Source organism: Emydura macquarii, unplaced genomic scaffold (genome assembly GCF_026122565.2).
Source record: "Emydura macquarii macquarii isolate MOO-44397 ecotype Brisbane River unplaced genomic scaffold, CSIRO-AGI_Emac_v2 contig_67, whole genome shotgun sequence".
NCBI lineage: Eukaryota > Metazoa > Chordata > Testudines > Chelidae > Emydura > Emydura macquarii.
In genome coordinates, this window is record NW_027130204.1 from 2,358,117 (window position 1) to 2,377,521 (window position 19,405).

The following is a 19,405-nucleotide window of genomic DNA, read 5'->3' on the forward strand; positions in this document are numbered from 1 at the left end:
ATTAGGTGTGGCTAAAATAAAGAGTGGGGCCTTGACTATTGCTTTACTGACCATGTCAAAGGTAGCAGTGTATTTAATAGGCAGAAGGTGAGAAATCCCATTAAAATTCTTAGCTTTTCCCAGTCTCTCTGCCCGCCTCTTAGCTCACAGCACATTCCTCCCACACCCCAATGCTCCCTTTGTTCTTTGTATTTTCCTTCTGAGCTCGGGTCCCTTGTTTCTTCAGCGTTTGTCATTTCTCAGCTCCTCCTCCGTCTGTTCTCACTCTCTTTTCCACAATGCTGCCCACTGAAGTGCAGCTGTACTTCACCATCTGGGTAGCCTGTCCGGTGCCAGCGAGACTTGTCACTGCCTCATTCTGTCCTCATAACAGGTTACTGTAGTGTAATTATTACCCTGCCTCTGGAGAGCAAAGGTGCTCCTCTTAAGCAAATATTTACAAACGCTGTTGAGCGCTGACTTCAGGGAAGGAAGAGAGGAGTTCCCTTTAAAACCTTGTTTCTCTGATTTCATTTAAAAGAGAAAATTGTTTGTGAAAGAGCAAAATCCAAGGAGCAGCTCCCTTCTTCAGACTGACTTGAGGTGGGTGTGGGGGAGAGGGGGGGGTCTTTTGACTCGCTCTATGCTGACACCACCAGGTTTGATTAGGGGAATAAGATAAGGTCAGTCTGAATTCCAATTCTTAAATGTTTTCATGTCAAAATAGGGAAACAGTTTGAGGGTTGGACTTGTATCGAGCCAATAAAGAATTAAAAGGTGCACTTGGAAGTGGTTCTGTTATACAGAATGGCTTAGAGAGGAAACAGTTTCACATTGTTTGCCCTGAGTGGCTCTGTTGTCAGTGCGTGGTGGGAAGAGAGGTAGATGGGGTGAGAAGGGAATTTCTGAGACAGCTCCTGGGCGAGGTGGGTGTTGGGTATCGAGGGAAGGCTCTTTACTTGTTACTAAACATTGTTTTATTCCAATGGAATTAATGAGTGCAAATCTTCTGTGCAGAACTCTGGGCAGTGCTGGTCAATATCCTTCTGTGTTCTGTTCATAACAAGAATCACAAAGCTGTGTCTCTCTGAAAAGGTTCCTAGCTCCTGTGCCTGGATATTGTAGAGGTGATTTTGTCTTCTGTCTGTGCCAGAGGCTCCTGGATGAAGTGCCTTTCCATCAGAGTGCATAATGAGTGTTCTCAGCTCTAAGGGTCTCTCAAATTGCTTTAGATGAGCCCAACAGCTTCAGCGCCACTGAAAATTAGAGGGAAACAAAGGGGGCTACAGAATAATGCTGTTCCGGTCCAATGTATTCAATTAGACTGGGCTGAAGTGAGACATGAGTAGGCTGGCATGTGGCTGGTGTTTACTGCTGAGTTTCAGTGTACAAAAAGTGGAGTGGAGGGGGAAGTGTTGTGGTTAAAGAAAGTCTTTTAATCCATTTGGAAAGTAGCCCCAGGGTATCCTCCTCCAGGAATTCTGCAGATACAGGAGAAAGGCAAGGCCCACACACTGTATGATATCAGGCAAGCACTAAGTGCACACAGCAGTGTTCAGATGGTGCACAGTGGTGTTCAGATGGTAATCGTGGGACTTCTGTACTCCTTTGATATGTGTTACTGTCAGCTGTACATGAATAATCTGCAGGGACTAGTAAGGGGAAAGAAGAAACTTGAACTGGGTAGCAGCTAGCAATGAATTTCTAGGTGATGGGGACTGGTGGCAGAATCAGGGTTCCTTTTGCAAATCCCAACACAACCATGTGAATAAGCTGTACTGAGTCTGTGATGGGGGGGGGCGGGCAGGGTGACCCATTAGGCCTCCTTTCTGGTTTACAGAAGTCTGTGATTCCATAAATATTTTTTGCACTACATTCATATATAAGAAAGTGTGTGTTTGCAATGAGACCGGGAATAAAGAGGTCATTAGTGAAGTGCTGCATACCTAACCATGTCTGCACATCACTGGAAGACCAGCTGCAGGAAGGGAACTGTTCTCCTTGCGGTTTTGGTATTGCTGATTCTGGAGCTAGGTAGATAATTTTCCATTATGACACCATTCTCTTCATTGACTCCAAAGGCTGGCGGGATTGGGGAGAGAGCAGGGTAATGGCATATTGGGCTGCATTAGTAGGACCATTGCCAGCAGATCAAGGGAAGTGTTTATTCCCCTCTCTTCAGCACTGGTGAGGCCACGTTTGGAATACTGTACCCAGTTTTGGACCCCCCAGCTACAGGAAGGATGTAGACAAATTGGAGAGAGTCCAGAGGAGGGCAACAGAAATGATTAGAAGGCTGAAGCACAAGACTTATGAGGAGAGGCTGAGGGAACTGGGTTTGTTTAGTCTGCAGAAGAGAAGAATAAGGGGGGATTTGATCGCAGCCTTCAACTACCTGAAAGGGGGTTCCAGGGAGGATGGAGCTAGGCTGTTCTCAGTGGTAGCAGATGACAGAACTAGGAGCAATGGTCTCAAGTTGCAATGGGGGAAGTCTAGGTTGGATATTAGGGAAAAAAGTTCCCTATGAGGGTGGTGAAGCACTGGAATGGGTTACCTAAGGAGGTGGTGGAATCTCCATCCTTAGAGGTTTTTAAGGTGCGGCTTGACAAAGCCTTGTCTGGGATGATTTAGTTGGTGTTGGTCTTGCTTTGAGCAGGGGGTGGATTAGATACCTCCTGAGGTCCCTTCCAACCCTAATCTATGATTCTGTTGAGAGGGATAGAGTGGATATATTTTTCACATGGTATCAAAAGTCAAGGGTTAAAGGAAAGCTGCTGTGGAAAATAAGGGCTATCCTAAATCACTATATTTAATTACAAAGCAGAGGGGGGAAAAAAGCAACTGCCTTAAATATAACAGTAGGAAACAGTCATCATAGCGCTGTGCTGAAGAGTACAGCCGGATTGCAAATGCAGAATCCATTTGCATGCATGGGGAAGAAGAGACTTTACAAGTTGTTAGTTGTGTTTTGTCTTTACTGATTTGTCAATGGACCACTGTTGATCTAGGCTTTGCCTGTGCTAAGCACATGTAAGATCAACTGCTTTTTTGTTGTTGTTATTTTGGTTAACAATGCTTTAATCTATCCAGCAGTTCCCAACCTTTTCACATATGCAGACCCCTTTTCAACCGCCAAATATTTCATGGACCACCACATTCTACTAGTTGTAAAATAAATTACAGTAGTAGGTGTTTAGAAACTATATGAAATTATTTTTTATTTGAAATTGTAAATTTCTTTGGTGAGGATGTTATTTTTCTTTTCCGCAGACCCCCCTATAGTAGCAGGTTGGGAACCACTTCCATTCTACACATGTTCTGCAGGGGGAAATGTAGACTCACAGCACTCCACGGTTACAATGATTAGCCAAAAAACTAATACAAAATGCCAAAACCTTATTTTACAGCAACCTTGGCAGTCCTTGCTTTCTTGTGCTTTCCAGTGCAGTCACTCGGCTCTATTCTGCACTGTCAGACTGGGTCTCCTGTTGGGAAGGCAAAAGAGCAGTTAATCATAGTTGGAATAAAGGGGCAGGCCCGTCCACTTCACACTTCTGTTGTATTTTGCCCATCTCCAGCTCTTGTCTGTGTTTCTTGCTTTGTTCTTCCTGCTGGTTCTAGTAAACAGGTGAACTCAATATACATCTAGCAACCACTGGTTCTTCCCCCTCTTTGTCTGAGGTGGCATATGGTAGCCACCTGTCCTGAATTTTGTGTGATTGTCCTAATCTCACTAGAGAGATCCCATGTCCTGCAGGACCATTGCAGTGCCCCCAACATTATTTTAGACCGGTATAATGGTGTTTCTTCATGATGACATGCTGCATTCATACTCAGAGGTAACTACTATTACTTGGGCAAAACCAGGTCTTGAGCATCTTAATTGGTTTATTGGATTGAAGCGCTACAGGTTAGGCAAGCTACAAAATGGTGGGTTTTGCCCATTATGATTCAGGACACTCTTCTGGGAATGTCCAATCCTGGAAGGTACTGATAAACTGAACTAAATAAATCTATTGCAAACTTTAAGCACTTCAGAAATTAAAGAAAAACAATAAATTCCAAGGCCAGAAGGGAGCATTGTGATGATCTAGCCAGACCTCCTGTGTAACACAGGCTGGAGAACTGCCCCAAGATAATTCTTAGAGCAGAGCTTTTAGAAAAAGATCAAGTCTGGATTTAAAAATTGTCAGTGATGAAGAATCCACCATGACCCTTAGTAACTTGTTCCAATGGTTAATTACTCTCACCAGTAAAAATTTGCACCTTATTTCCAGCCTGAATTTGTCTAGCTTCAACTTCCACCCATTGGATCATGTTATACCTCTTTCTACTAGATTGAAGAGCCCATTATTAAGTACTTGCTCTCCATGTAGGTATTTAGACTGTAATCAAGTCACCCTTAACCTTCTCTATGTTAAGATGACTAGATTGAGCTCCTTTAGACTATCACTATAAGGTGTGGTTTTTTTATTCCTTTAATCATTCTTGTGGCTCTTCTCTGAACTCTCTCCAATTTATCATCATCCTCCTTGAACTGAAGGCACCAGAACTGGACACAGTATTCCAGCAGCTGTCACATCAGTGCCAAATACACAGGTACAATAACCTCTGTACTCCTAATCAAGATTCCTCTACTGATCCCAGGATTGCATTAGCTATTTTGGCCAATTTCACACTGGGAGCTTATGTTCAGCTGATTATCCACCATGATGCCCAAATCTTTTTCAGAGTCACTGCGTCCAGGGATAGAGTCCCCTGGCCTGTAAGTATGGCCGACATTCTTTGTTCCCAGATGCATACATTTACATTTAGTTGTACTAAAATGCATATTGTTTGCTTGTGCCCAATATCTTAAGCTAGCTATCCCCATGGTATCCACAACTAAACCCATTATATATCTCACCCTGTTAACTTGGGTCACCTCCAAATGGGTGCTGCGGCTTTTCTGGGAAGTTAACAAATCTGAACTCTGTTGAACGAAGGGAGGAAATGAATTCCAAAGGTGGGGGTCCTGCCTGCAAAATGGCCTATCAGCAGCATCCTCTCTTAAATATATCAGTGAGTAGTCTGAATGCCTGTTATGTGACCCTCCTCACCCTTTTTGCCCTATGCTTTGAGATGCTCCTTGATGCTATGATAACATAAATAATAAATAATAGAGTATTTGTTACTCCATCATTATGAGAGTACTTTCTGTTGTGAGATGGGGAAGCAGAAGGGTGACACACAGTTACAGGTAAGACAGTTTTCTCTCCTCATCTGAACATAATGCAGGCTTCTTCCTCCTTTCACCTTTTTGCACGGTATGAAAACTAAATTTTGGTACTTGTGCAGGTCACAGCTCACCCACATGTTTTGAAAAGTCTATTCCGCTCTTCAAATTACAGTTTCTGCACTGGTGCTTGGAATACTGACTGAGGCATTGAGCTCTGCCCATTATGCTCTTGCCACGCTGCAAAGATCTGTCCCAGCACCATTCTTACAGGCTGGGACATCATCAGAGGCAGATTAGGGATATTTGTGAGGCCCGTAAGAAGAACCCGCGCATGATGAGTGATCTTGTGTCCCCTGATTGCATCTTGCCACAGCCACTGCACCACAGCCCCTATCTCAGCAGCACAGATGGTACAAATGGAAAAATTATCCGCCTGCTCTGTATCCTGTCACTCCCCCCCCAACACAAGTACTAACGAGTGACGTGATACCTGTAACAGCCTGGTCAGTGGCGGGGAGAGAGGGCGTTTCAGTGCTTAGCACATGATCCTCCTGGCTCAGGAGTGACAGTTGCCCATCAGATAGGTCCTCTAGTCCAAAGGGGGGTGAGATGGGTTACTTGTAACTTGACCTGAGAACGGGAAAGAGGTGTTTCTTTAGGAATCTGAGCCTCTTAAATTGGCCCTCTTCATCTTCACATCCATGCCTCTGTTCTTTGTTCTGTTGGGAGTCTCTGCATCCCTAGTCCCGTCATTCCCTGTTCAGTACGTGACTGAGGGACTGTGCTGCAAACAACACAACCCACAGCGGTGAGTGTCAGCCCGAGCGGGAACAGCTACATGCTATTTTTAGCCCCGTAGTGCAAGCCCAAGTCACTTAACCCGAGCTCTGCTACTCACTGCCATGGGGGACTTTTTGCAGTGTAGACGTACCATGAAAGAGAGATTCACTCTGCTTTCTCTCCTTTGTTCGCAAGACAGCAAATAGATCATGATTGAGTTTGTCTCTTATTGTCGTTGGTGAAACACTCTCCACCCAACATTCTCATAGACATTCAGTATAGCTGGAAATCTACCAAAATGTCACACAAAGAGAACAAGCCTGTTGGGATTGTGTGGAATGTACCTACCTCTGCTGTGTACTTTCAGGGTCCATCTTGTTTGCACTTTGGCAATACTTGTGTGGCTTGTCTTGCCATTAAAGCATGATTGGATATAATTGTCGTCTTCCCAAGGCCGGGTGGTCATTGGGACAGTTTTCCTTCATTCAAGGGAGAATTTAGATAGGGAAACTGGGTTCCTCCATTAATCCTTGAACCAAGAAAAACAGACAATATTAAAGAACCTTGGGATAAAACACCCACTCCCGTATTTCCCCCTCAGGCTGGGAGAGAGGATAGGGGATTCCCCCTCCTTTAAGCAAGTCCCAGGCAAGTAAATAGGAAATCCAAGTCTCTGACTTCTGGGGAGGAACCAGATTCCTCTTTTTAGTATGGGGGAGGTGCAAGGAAATCTGATATTGATTTGTCTTTGTGCAGAATCCAAGCAGTGTGCTTGAAAGAAAGAACAGAAGATATTTGCTCCTGTTTGGGTAGCCAGGATTATAAGCCCTTGACTAAAATGTGTATATGTGGCACATGGCTGAGGACAAACAAGGTAAAATCTGGAAATGGGGATCGTTCTTCATAGGGTTTTTTGTTTTATTTTGTTTTTTAATTTCAAAACTAAGCCTATGCTTATGAACTTAATTCTGCATTTGTCACAGAGAATGTGGTGAAGACATTGAACCGACCTTAAGAGAAAGCAGTGGTGGATGCTGGTATTTTTCCAAAGAAATGTACATACAAGCAGGTTTGCTCCTCACTGTCTGTCATCAGACAGAAGGTATTTGAGTTTTCACCACCTGCAGTCCCTGAGACATACTTCTTACTCAAGGTTTATGTGACTGGCTGCAGCCAAACCTTCTTGGATCCGGCTTCGTTCTTGCCTCTCACCTGTAAAATCTAGCAAAACAATTAAGAGTTAGGGATGGGGTCCTTTGCACAGAGTGGACTGGTGTGTGTGTGTATGAGAGAGAGAGAGATTCAATGCCCAACTTTGTTTGGCAGATTATTGTAACCTTTGTTTGACTTGCTATTTGCTCTTGGCTGGATGTCCTGGCCTGGGCAGGGAAGACAGTGGATTACCAGTAAAAGTGTCCAAGGCTGAATGTGGAAAACTTGTCAAAGACTCGAAAGAAAATAAACAGGTGCCTGCTGAATCCAGAACCTCTAAGGCCCTGCCTACACCCCAGATACATATGTAGACAAGGCCTAAATCTGAAGCGGAAAAAAAAATTTTCTTACAAAAAGAGCTCACAGGTGTGTTGTTTGTAGTTTGTTTGATCTCTTTCACCACTTTGTTCCCTCACCCTGCTCCTTTAACCTTGCTTTCTAGAAGTAGTATTAATGATTTTTCTCTTAGGTAAGTGGGGAGAGTTTTCCATTAAAGTATGCTGCAATGGAGAAGAGCGTTGGCTCCAACAGTTGGGTGGAATCTCTCCTCAAGACAAAGTCTAGATGTGGCCTGTGCTCTTTAAAAGGTTTTATTTAACTTCTGCTTTATTTTCCCCTCCAAGCTGTTCCCTTCACAAGTGTAAAAGTCAGTAATCACTTGACTCCTCTGGTTTTCATTATGAAGCTGTGTGTCAAGTGACTCTGCCAAACACTTCTGACTTTAAATTGAGTAGCATCTGATGTTTAGTTGTTGGGATTGATTCTCTTTGCAAGGAAGGGGATATATTTCCACAAAATATCCTGTATTCTCTACCAGTCCTGTGTAGAAGAACATGCCACTGTGCCATCAGGTGGGTGATCACAATCGCTAGTTACCTGGGCTGAATTGGAACCAGTGACTTTAGAGAGAGATGTTCCATATGTTACGGCCAGTCCCCAAAGCTACTCTCTGTTCCATCCCAGAGTGCGGATTGTGGTCTTGCCTTTGAAGCTGGTTGGTGCGCTGGCATCCCACTGAAGGAGACATGGCATGGCAGGAAGACACTGTTTGCATCTTTATTTAAAGTCATTTAAAAGTCCATGTAAACAAGTTGCTAGCACAGTCCAATTAACGCCACAGACATCTGAGAGAGGATTAGCAGGACTCCATGGGGTATGAAGCTGAGGTCTTAATCTAGATCTATTAAGAGATTGACTTGGGAGGATGGGATTTTGCTCCCTTTTGTTTAATTTACTAGGATTGGATTAGCTACAAACAAGGCCACTAACCCCAAACATATTTCCCTTGATGCTGCTTCTGTGCTGATTAACCCTGAAGTTGCCAGCTGGGCCTGCATGCAGGGTTAGCTGCTGTGGTGGTCTCAGAACTCTATTTACCTTTAATAAAACAGCCTGACAACGGTGCCATTTCAGGTGGATTGTTTGGGGCCATTGCTGCAAAGTACAGTCAGATTTGTATAAAGATGGTCTTTGCTTGGGGTGGTGCATTGCAGCGCCCCATAACGTCATCTTTCCCTACACTCACTGTTGGACCAGGTTGTCAGCTGGAATTCTCAGTGATAAAGCTCAGTATTGGTAGCCAGAGAGAAGAGGATAGGTAAGGGTTAAACTGGTTTCACCTCCAGAATGAACACAGCTCCCCCATAGTTCTCAATGACGCTCCCAAGTCACTGCTACAGTGAGTAGAGAGAGGCTTTTGTTTGGCTGGAGTACTACGCCTGTAAGGGGACAAAGACCCTGTCTACACTTACCTCTGAGATTCGGCAGCAGTCGACGGGAGTTACGCAAGCTATGCAAAAAACTTGCGTAACTCCCATCGACTTCTCTGCTCCTCTTCTGCGCGCCGTCTTCACTGCTCTGCACCAACGGGAACTGTGTTCCCGTCGATGCAGCGCTACGCCACTTGTGAAGGTGGTCTTAGGCCTGGTCTACACTGGTGGTTTAATTCGAATTAAAGTCCCTTAATTTGAATTAATTACTCCCATGTCTACACTTGCGCATTGTTAATTCGAATTAAGGAGCCTTTAAAATCGAATTAATAAAACCACCTCTGCAAGTGGATTAGCGCCTGAAGCGCATCAGTTAATTTGCATTAGTGTGAGTGTGGACGCAATGGGACTTAATTCGAATTAATTGGCCTCCAGACTGTATCCCATGATGCCCCATTTCAGTACCCTCCCCCAAAGCAGCCTCGGGAAGATTTAAATCTTCATTTCCTGTGGTGAATGGGTTTAAAATCCAAGCTGCATCACCCCCCCACACACACACAACAAGCCCTTTGCAGTTTGTCTCTTTAAGAGTTTGAAAGATTTCATCACCCACCCCTCTCCCGGCATGGTGAATGCGTTTTAACTGCCCGGCAAGCCCTTTGCAGTTTGTCCCTTTAAGATTTGTCCCTTTGAAAGTTTAGCCCTTTAAAGTTTGTCCCTTTGAAAGATTTCACCCCCCACCCCACGTGCTGAATGCGTTTTAAATGCCAGCAGTGAGAGGAAATTCTTTGCTACATTGTTTCATGGAATCATGGAAATTGATACTTTCTTAAGAGTTTATTCACAGTGCTACATGTGGATACATTATATCATGCTTTCCATCAGTGAAATGGAAACATTTGTATCACTGTATTAATATACTAACTGACTCCCTTGTTATTTATCTTACATTCTACAGACACCTGTAGAATCAAAATCAAAGGAAAGCAATATACAGGGGGTAATAGGGGGATCATAAAAGCCAAACAGCATACAGGTGGGGGGGGTTCATTTGGTGAAGGGAAAAATCAAAGGCAAGCAATATACAGCGGGTGGTGGGGGGGAGCATAAAAAGCAAATGCATACAGTTCAAAAGTAATCCAGGATAAGCTGTGATGTATTTGTCACGGTCAAAATGAGAGCATAGTTCAACTGGCTCCATGTGCCTGCAGCAATGGCGATTGGGGGAGTAAAAAACCAGCATGAAAATCCTTTACCTGTTTGTTTGGGGGTGGGGGACGCGGGTGGGGGAAGCAGCGCTGCATCCTGGGATGATGACACTCGTCACAACAGCCTCTATGGTTAGTTGCACTGTGGGATAGCTTCCCACATTGCACTGCTTTCTAATTCGAATTAAGGCTGGCCAGCGTGGACGCAAGAAACCAGCACAAACACTGTAGTGTGGACAGTCTGCAGCGCTTTCTATAAATCGCTTTCTGTAATTTGAATTAAGCTAATTCGAATTAATGCTGCAGTGTAGACATAGCCTTAGTACTTTGATTTCTGGATCGACTGAGTGGGTCTTCACTGACTGCTCAGTCGATCCAGAGAAATCAATCTGACGGCAGCAGTGTAGCCGTAGCCTGAGGGTTATCTTCCTCTTCCCAGATATTGCCCATATGTATTGTACAGCACGGGATCCTGCTTCAGTTGTCACTGCAATGATTAACGTACCTGCTTTATCAAAACTCTCCCTCAAGGCCAGAGGTCGTTGGAGGGTGGCAGGGAAGGCCTATTTTGTAGATCTGAGCTTTCCAAGACTGTCTATCCTGCAGACTGCTGCTGGCGTAGCAATGTCTATCAGGAGTGTGAAAAAGTGTGGTTCCTGACCTGTGTGTAGCAGGCACGGTTATACAGGCAAAGCTGTGATTTCACAGGCGTAGCTTGTTCTGCTCATGGTGCATGGTTTATGAGGTGACTACCAAGTTCAGCTTTGTAGACATTGTTGCATCGATGACCGCTATAGCAATTTCTTTCAATATCTTTAGGAGATCTCACTGTAATAAGTTTTATCTATCACCGTGGGCCCAGGACTGTATGGAATTCCATGGGAGAGGCTGACCACATCTCCTCCAAGAATTATTAAGAGTAGGGGGTGATTAGGCAAATTCAGTCAGATTGTAACACCTCCAGAGAAGTTCCAGCACCTAGAGATTCTCAGATGTATGAGTTCAAACTGGATTCTTCAGGGACTGACAGACAAAGGAAGGACTTTTGAATAAATGGCCTGAGTTTAAACTGACTCAGGACCTTTTTTCTGATCCAGGAAATGGACAGGACCTTCTGCCCAAGGGGTGCCCAATTCTTCCTGGGAAGGGTTGGAAGGACATTGGCCTCCTGAGACCCTGTAAGACAGATGGGTGACCTCTGGTAAGTTTCAGTGCGTGTATAAGAACTTTTATTATTTGTATGTGTTTTCTTTGTAATGCTTTCACTTTAAGAATAAATGTGCTTGTTTATAAAAAATTGTGTGGGAACCCACAGCGGCTGGCAATTACAGCTGTTCATAGCCTTCAAATAGAAAGCAAAGAGCAGATGCAGGCACTAGGGAGGCAGTCTTGCTTGCCAGGAATATCACAGTGTAGGAAGGGAACTGTGCAGATGGAGCAAAATCCCAGTCAGAAGCGGGGAGACACAGGTCTCTACCCAAGAGAGATGGTGACTGAGGAACTGGGAGCCTAGAGTTGGTACCCTCAAGGGACCATGGAGAGGGGAATACAGGTGCAGTTTCCCTGAACTGTGGCAGTGTCCATCCTAGTATACTATACTCCTATACCAGTAAAGCAAGCAGTTCTGTTGTAGACACTGTAAAGTATAGCCCACCATCCTGTTTTCTTGTAACTTATTTTCTTTGTGACAGTGGAATTTGTCAGAGGAGGTGGTCTCAGGAGTGGGGTAGGCAAGGTGGTGATTGTGGTGGTAGCAACACACACCATGTTTTTCCCAGGCTTTATTTTCGAGCCCCGAAAGGGAGAGCGCCCCATTTCTTGTAGTGAATGTGGGTTGGAACGTGCCTTTACTGGGATAGAGCCTGCAGTCTGGGAAGGCAGAGCTAACTGCTTCCCCACAGCCCAGGAACTTCCAGAACAAGTCTCTCTTGAACTTCCTGGTATCTACCTGCTGGCATGGTCCTGATGTCTAAAGCTGGATAAGGAGATGAAGAGGTGGTTTAGTGAGAAACCACCCATGGATGCTTAATGGTGATGATGTTGCTGACCTAAACTCTTCTTTACTTGCAGTAAGTATGCGACAAGCCAAGTGACTGTTTTGGGGAAAGGGGCTTTTTTTCCAGCATGCCTCTTTTTGAGAAGGATTTGGAGAGCAGGTAGTTCCAGCACTGAACATAAAGTTGGCCATTATAACAGATACACAATAACATTAAAAGCTTCCTCTAATCTTCCTCAAGTGAATAGAATTAAAGAGATGGTTAACGAGTATCCAACAAACCTGCATCTGTAGAATTCTGTAGGCCTGGGGGAAGAGGACCCAGGAGTTTAAAGAGAACTAGCAGAGTAAATCTTGGCTCTTCTGAAAATCATTCCTAAATTCTGTGGAGTCAGGAGATGTTCGCAGTGGATTTGCTGACTTCTGTGCAATTAATGCAGGGCTGAGAGATTTTAACACGAAGTTTTTGCATACAGTAACGTGGAGGGAAGTAATTCATTGACTGGGAGATGGGAGCAGTGGCTTGAAGCTAAAGATTGAAACATTTTTCTATTAGCTTTAAAGGAAAGTCTCTCTCAATGGTTTTATTGCTGCTACTCAACTTTCAAAGTAAAACAACACTGCCTAGTGGTGATGGTGTTAGTGAAAACTCTTGGAGCACAACGGTGTTCACTTTCCCTGTGGAACCCATATTTTTTTAAAAGGTTCTGGATATCCTCTTAAATTATATTTGTTCCTTTTGAGGGATTGATTCTTTGAGTGCATCCTGAAATCATTGGCATAGTGTCAGTGATCCACGGCTTGGCAAGAACATCTTCGTAACCCAGATAGTACTTTTCTTCCTGAATGACTCCAATGTGCTTTTCAGACTATATTTACAAGACTCACTTAACCTTCATTGCCACTGAAATGCAGCCACCTCATAGATTAAACACCACCCAGCCCAGCATAGAACAGGAAGAAAAGAATAAAATATATAGTAGTAGGGAACCCAGTCCAGATTGATTTAAAAAAAAACCCCCAAAATACTCTGGTCTTAGTATATAACCTAAACTTTTCCTCATTTACCTTCTGGCTGTTGCTCTTTGTCCTAGCCAACAGTGAGCAAGTGGAAAAGAATCCCATCAGAGGTGGTCAAATTGCCATCACTGCACTTTCTGATGATCAACTTAGATACAAGATGTTGGTATGTGTAGAACAGGGAGACATCCTGTAAAATGCAGGGGTCAGAGTGGGCGACCCAAACAGTCCCAACTGGTCTGAGTGGCTCTGATTCTACCAGTGTACACAGCTATTGAAAAAGCCTTGAAAGGGGCCATCTGCGGCTAACAGAGGATGCAGCCCCATGATCAATAAGACTTAGGCGTCCTGTAATGTTCCCTTTAATATCCTTCCATAACATCCCTGTTTTCTCTGCATTCTTCAGTTTTCGCTTCATTGTAAGTTGTCATTAAGTGTCTTATTACCGAAGTGTTAGTTCTGTGCTCTCTGTCGCTAGCTGTTAAACTAACCTCTCTGGAGAGCTATGCCAGTGTGTCGTCCTGTCTGAAACCCCCTCTCCCCTGATGCTCTGCCTATCACAGAATAAAACTTTAAGCATATACACAGAGCTTTACATCTTCAAAACACTGAATACATTGCTGTAGTCATAACCACCCTTTCCTCTAGCGTATCCTGCTTCCCAATGCATTGATCTAGACTCTTATTTCTGATTCCATTTTAAAATTTGGAAGAACCCCCTCATATATCAGTCTATCATGGATCTGTTTAACCGGACTCAGTTCTTTTGTGAAACGCGGTTAGATTTGATGTGTGCAGAACTTATTCTGATATTGATTTTTTTTCATATTTGTTTCTCCCTTTTGGTGCACAAGGTGTACCCATGATTACTGTAGCAGGGCCTCATTATGTTTGGCTAGAGGCTTGTTGGTCATACGTCATATAGAAAAATTGTTCTTTTAATGAGTTTTGTTCATCAAACAGGTATTGGTTAGGGTGAAGCTGTGAGCTACAGTGTGGTAACAGGAGTAATTTTCCACTGATGAATAAATTTCCCTAGGTTAGCACTTTTCACATTGTCAGCTTCATATCGGAAAGCAGCTGTAAACACGTGACAGCTTCAATAGACAAACTCCCCCAGCAACATATCAGTGTGTACTGGAGTGTCAGGCGCTGTGTCAGTGTGGGCTCTGTCTTTCCCTTGCTCCTTATCTTATTGATGTGGCTTTTCATACTGTCCTTCTCCCTGACACCACATGTTTAGTTCTCCTCTTCCTGATTCTCTCTCCGTTGAAACAAAAGGCGAACTCGTTTCCAGTGGGGCAGCACCAGGCTGTGCTGTCTCAGACGGGCTGGGGGCTTCTCTGCAGGAACCAACGGTAAGCTTGTTTATTGGCCTCCCAAGCAATGCTTTTGATCCACCGCCAGATCCCGTCAGTGCTGTGCGCACGGAGTTCAAAGCTCTACTGTGAGTAGATGCCCAGGAGCATCTCAACACAGCTGCGTGCCATGACTCCCTGAGCACTGGACCATACTTCTCTCTGCCTCTCTCTGCACACCACTGTCCCTGCTTCTGGGATTTCAGAGAGTAATGTGCAAGCTTTTCAGATAAGAGTGAGGAAGAGAGGGGAGAAGAGAGCTGTGTTGTTGGACCTTCTGTGTAGAACCCTGCTTTGCTCACCCCATCTTCCTTGATATGTGTCTGGTGCACACCATGCTCAGCAGTGATGCTCTCGCTTTCAGTGTAGATTTATTTACGTGTGGGGGGTGGGGGGGTAAAATTCCAGTATCCTCATGTTCACAAACTGATCTGAGAGGTTTTTGGCAACTCCAAGGGAAGAGAAGACAGCTACTGCTGTTAATGACTGTTCAACCATCCGCCGGCTGTGCAGCCCAGCTGCCTTTTCAGGAAGGACCAGCTTGCTTCTTATGTGCCTATGTGAAGATTTGCTCTAGTGCTTGTGCTCTTCCTCACTTCCCCTTTTTCTCGGTGTGTTTCCTTGGCTTGCTGACTGTCAGAGTTATCAGACCAAGCTTCCTGGACACCATGAAGAGATCCCACTTCACTTTGCCTTTTAAAGGTAGGGAGTTTGAAAGTGTTTGCCTGTTTGCAGTGTTTCACATCTGATTGTAGTTTATACTTTGGCAGGGACAGGGGAGCTTGTCTCTTGCTTTCTTTTGTGCATTGGCATTTGGCTGTTGATTTAACAAATCTTCATCTGCAAAGGCCTTGCTGCAGGAGAGGGGATGGAGAGCCTGCGGTACAGTAACTATTAGGTGATTTGCTAAGTGGACTCTGCTGAGCTGTATCTGGCACAAGCTCACTGGAACCACTGGTTTGCTACATTCCATGGTCATTACGGCTCTTTGTTTGCTCTCTCTTTTCCTCCCCGCCTTTGCCCGCTCGCTGATAGGTTGTTGCTGTGTCTTGGCTTGCTACTGGGTTAAATTTGGGTTCTAAAATGTGCTGGATAAAAGGAGGGATCTGATGGACTTCAGATATTTCTCTTGGTGGCTCACAGGGCGCTTGAACAGCACAGGGATTCTGATATAACAACACACCTTGTCCTGGGCTATTGCTCGCTTACGCTACAAATAAACATACTCTTGACCCTTATCGGTCACCTGAATCCTGGGTAACCAGACTGCTCTGGGGAGGAACACATTGCAGCGAAATCAGTAACCAGTGAAGTCATTTTAAAGATCAGAGAAATTAGAGATTTAAAAATCAGGTCAGGGCTTGTCCATCCCCCAAGGGCCAGGGCAGGATTGTTCCCTATGTTGTTTTTTTCTAGTGCTTTGTCATACAGCTGTCTAAGCCCTCATTTTCACTTTGGGAGCAAAACCAGAGAATTTAATGTTAATGTTTGGTAACTTGAAAGCTTGGAAAGAGAGATTCATATAAATGTGTGTGAAGAATAGAGAATAAAATTAGTGAAAGCAAAGCCTTGAGTACTTCTCATCACAGCTTCTTCAATGTTGGCTTTCTGGGGAGAAAGGTTTAAATTGCTGTCTTGGAGCTCGGAGGATTTCTCCCCATCATGGGGCTCTGTAAAGCAACTGCCATCCTGCTGGTTGAGGGACATTAGCTGGAACTTAGGTCAGAGACCATTAACGGTGTTCTTTAATCAGCCAGTGAAGTTCCTGTTGAACAACAGACAGTGCTGACCCCACCCAATGGGCCAAGTGCACACCTGTGTCACAGCCAAAACTGCTGCTGGACTGGTCCTAGTACCCAGGCCAAAGACCTCATGCTGGGCAGGTTCTTTCTCTGAGTCCTACCAGAACAGAGATTGTAGGGATTGGGTGCTGTTTTTCAGGTACCATAATTGAGTAAATGTGGTTCCCACACTGTACCGTATGATTCCCACAGTGGGGCTATGTGGGAGATGAGAGGTAATTTTCCCTTTTCCTTCTGGTTTCAGTTCTCTTGCCACTTTAAATGTAGGTGAAGGGTGAATAGAGGGTGAAATACACCAGGGCTATTCAGCGCATGTCTGCCTGCTGCAATAAAGTAGAGCAGCACAAAACATCTGAGCTGTGGATCTGCTGTGTGTCTGGATAGTGAGCAGCCAGGCTTGCTGCACTGGAGTTCCCTCCCCGGCATTGTCACAGAAGTAATACTGTGCCTTTCTATGACATCTTATAGCCAGAGATCTCAAAGGGGATTAAGGAGGCATGTATTGTTGCCATCCCCACTTTATAAATGAAGAAAATGAGGCAGGGAGTGTGACCAACCTGTCAAAAGTTACATAGTGACAAAGCCAGGAATCTTGGCTCCTGTTTCCCTGCTGCAGTCATTAGACAACACCCTCTACGGATTTTCTGTTTTGATTATTTGGAAGCAGTGGCTATAAAATAAAAATGATCCGTCTGTTCTCCATCATTCTAAAATCTCTGAGGCACACATTCTGCCTGTCTTAAGTGGCTTCTCACCAGTGTAATGAAACAAAAACCTACACGGAGCTAGTTATTGGCCCCGTTGCTATCCCTAACACTGGAACAACCATTTTACATGGCCAGTAGCATATTCCAGGTTGTGTATGGCAAAGGCATGGCTCAGATGTTGCAGCCACAGATGAGGTCTGTTCACATGACCTCACACTCTGTCAGGTAGTATTGCATCCGGGCATGTATATGTGATTCTGTACTCTCACCCCATCACACACACCTGTGCCTCTTTTAAGCTCTCTTCTTCAGGCGACACAGCATGCGATCTCTGCAAATGCACTGAAAGAGAGTGGCTATTCCAATGGCTGGCATGCTGCAGGGTCCTTCTTCCCTTGCAACGTTTCATGAGGGTGTCTCCCTGAGTCCGTAAGACGTTAGGTCTGTTTGAAAGCTGGCAAAGGCGACTGTACTCTGAGTGGAGTCTGGTGCATAGGGAATATCCCCTGCAGACTGGGACAGTTACCTGCACCCATTCTGGCCCTTTAAGCATGCTGGGTCCTGCACCTTATTGTTCCAGAGTCTGCTAAAGTGCACACAGCCTCTCTCCTCTCTGCCAGCAGCCTCTTCTGCCATGCCAGATGAGTGGATGTGAAGCTTGTTCCCACACACCCAGTTCTACACCAGTTCGGGAATATCCTGTCCTGCGTGTGGCAAGGGGAATGGGGAGAACATCCGTGGTTCAGATTCCAACTATGATACCAGGGATCCCATCAACTGGTTTCTGCAGCTGCAATTCCTCTTGCTCGTTCATGCGAATCATCGGGAAAACATGCAGGGTGGAGGGGAGAGATCAGAAGAAAAGTCTATGAGCTAAGCCTGCTCACATACATTAGGATGAGCCCAGGCATGAGGTGAAAGGAAGGCTCAGAGCTTATTATCATCTAATACTCCTTCAGGGCAGTACTAAGCTTACTGCAGCGCGAGCAAGCCAGGCGCAGGGCTGTCAGAGAGAGAGTGAGCCGCATGCACATTGTTCTGTGAATATGGCTGGTCCTGGAATGTTTCATTGTGAATTTGAAGCCATCTTTAATGCAAAATATTCCTCCAGGGAATTTGTTTTCATCGCTAACCATTCAAGCCATTTTGTGCCATCTCCCAAACAAAAGGCTGTAAAGTTTGGGGTTCATTCAGAGCAAAAAGGTGCTTTTAGCCCCACTGCGTGTGTTGAGGTTATGTAACATCCCTGTTCTGTAAAAGGGGAAGGGGAAGACAAAATGAAAACATTAACCTTCTTGTTTGCTTTGTGTTCCTGTTTGGGGCAGATTTGTATGTGGCATTCCCATGTCCTTTATGGCCCCTGAATGGTACCAGTTTGAGCCTTGAAAGTAGGAAGTCTTTTTACATTGAAAATTAAAATACAAATGTTATCACATGGAGGTAACACACTTAACCCATGAAGGAAGAGAGAGAGAGCATCTTGCATAGCTAGCTAGTGTCCCCCTCTGGCCTGCATGCACAACCTGTCTGATGGGAGCTCCAGAGAGAGGAGGAAGTGAGTAGCCACTGCATGGGATCTCTTACCGGGGGGTTGGTCTGGATCCCTTGGTTCATTTCACTCCCATTGAATTGGTTGAGATCAGCCTGGTGCTTAGTTTTGGCTCCTCAAGCTGCTCAGCTGCATGGAAGAAATAAGGGGTATCTTTCTGTAAGAGACAGGAGGCCAAAAATAGCATCTCCCTTTGGTGCTGTTTCTTGCCTTTGCAAAGTCCTGTGTAGTTTTGTATATGTGGGGTTTTAGTCAAAAGAAATGTCCCCTCAGAAATAAATGCCATTCCCAGCAGTTTAACCTCCATAGCCCAGTCCTAGAGTGACACATGAGTGAGTGCAGCCGTCCCCTTCCCCCAGCTAATGTTTGGTACAGTACAAGAACCGAGATAGGTCAATATGTGCAATGCAGAGAAAATAATTTCTCCAAGTGTGTAAAGCTACAATTGTTTTTCTAATTGGAAACTGCTGAGGGATTTTCTACCTTGTTACTGTCTCAAATCTCATAATCCAGAATGTTTACAACAGAGCAGATGGCAATGAAAATCTCTCTCATCAGTGTACTGAAGTGTGCGAGTCCTCAGTCGTGTTTAGAATAACATGGCTCTTTCCATCTGAGGATCTCCGAGTGCATGCAGATGTCATTCTTCACAGCACCCCAGTGCAGTCGTATCCCCACTTTCCAGTCGGGGAAACTGCAGCACAGGAAGTTCATGTGTCTTGCGCAAGGTTGCACACACTGTGAAAGCAGAACTGAGACTAGAACCAGGGGCCCGAATTCTCAACCCCCACCCTCTCAGAGCCCATTATCATAATAGATGTGACTAGTGAATCTGTGACCTTGCCTCTGACACTTGTGGACTGGGGA

The 19,405-nt window shown here is 44.8% G+C and overlaps 1 protein-coding gene across 4 annotated transcripts in view; it reads left to right on the forward strand.

Moving 5' to 3' along the window:
- Nucleotides 1-19,405, forward strand: part of NDST2 (N-deacetylase and N-sulfotransferase 2) — a 189,996-nt gene that overhangs the window by 118,855 nt on the left and 51,736 nt on the right. The window contains exons 1-2 of one of the 4 annotated variants that reach the window (XM_067537719.1): nucleotides 521-582; nucleotides 11,204-11,307. The exons of 1 other annotated variant lie outside the window; for it this stretch is intronic. The gene's annotated coding sequence lies outside the window, so the exon portion shown is untranslated. Of the gene's footprint in view, nucleotides 1-463; nucleotides 583-11,203; nucleotides 11,308-15,122; nucleotides 15,183-19,405 lie in introns of those variants that run through there. 2 more of the 4 variants (XM_067537727.1, XM_067537736.1) reach the window with 2 other exon arrangements.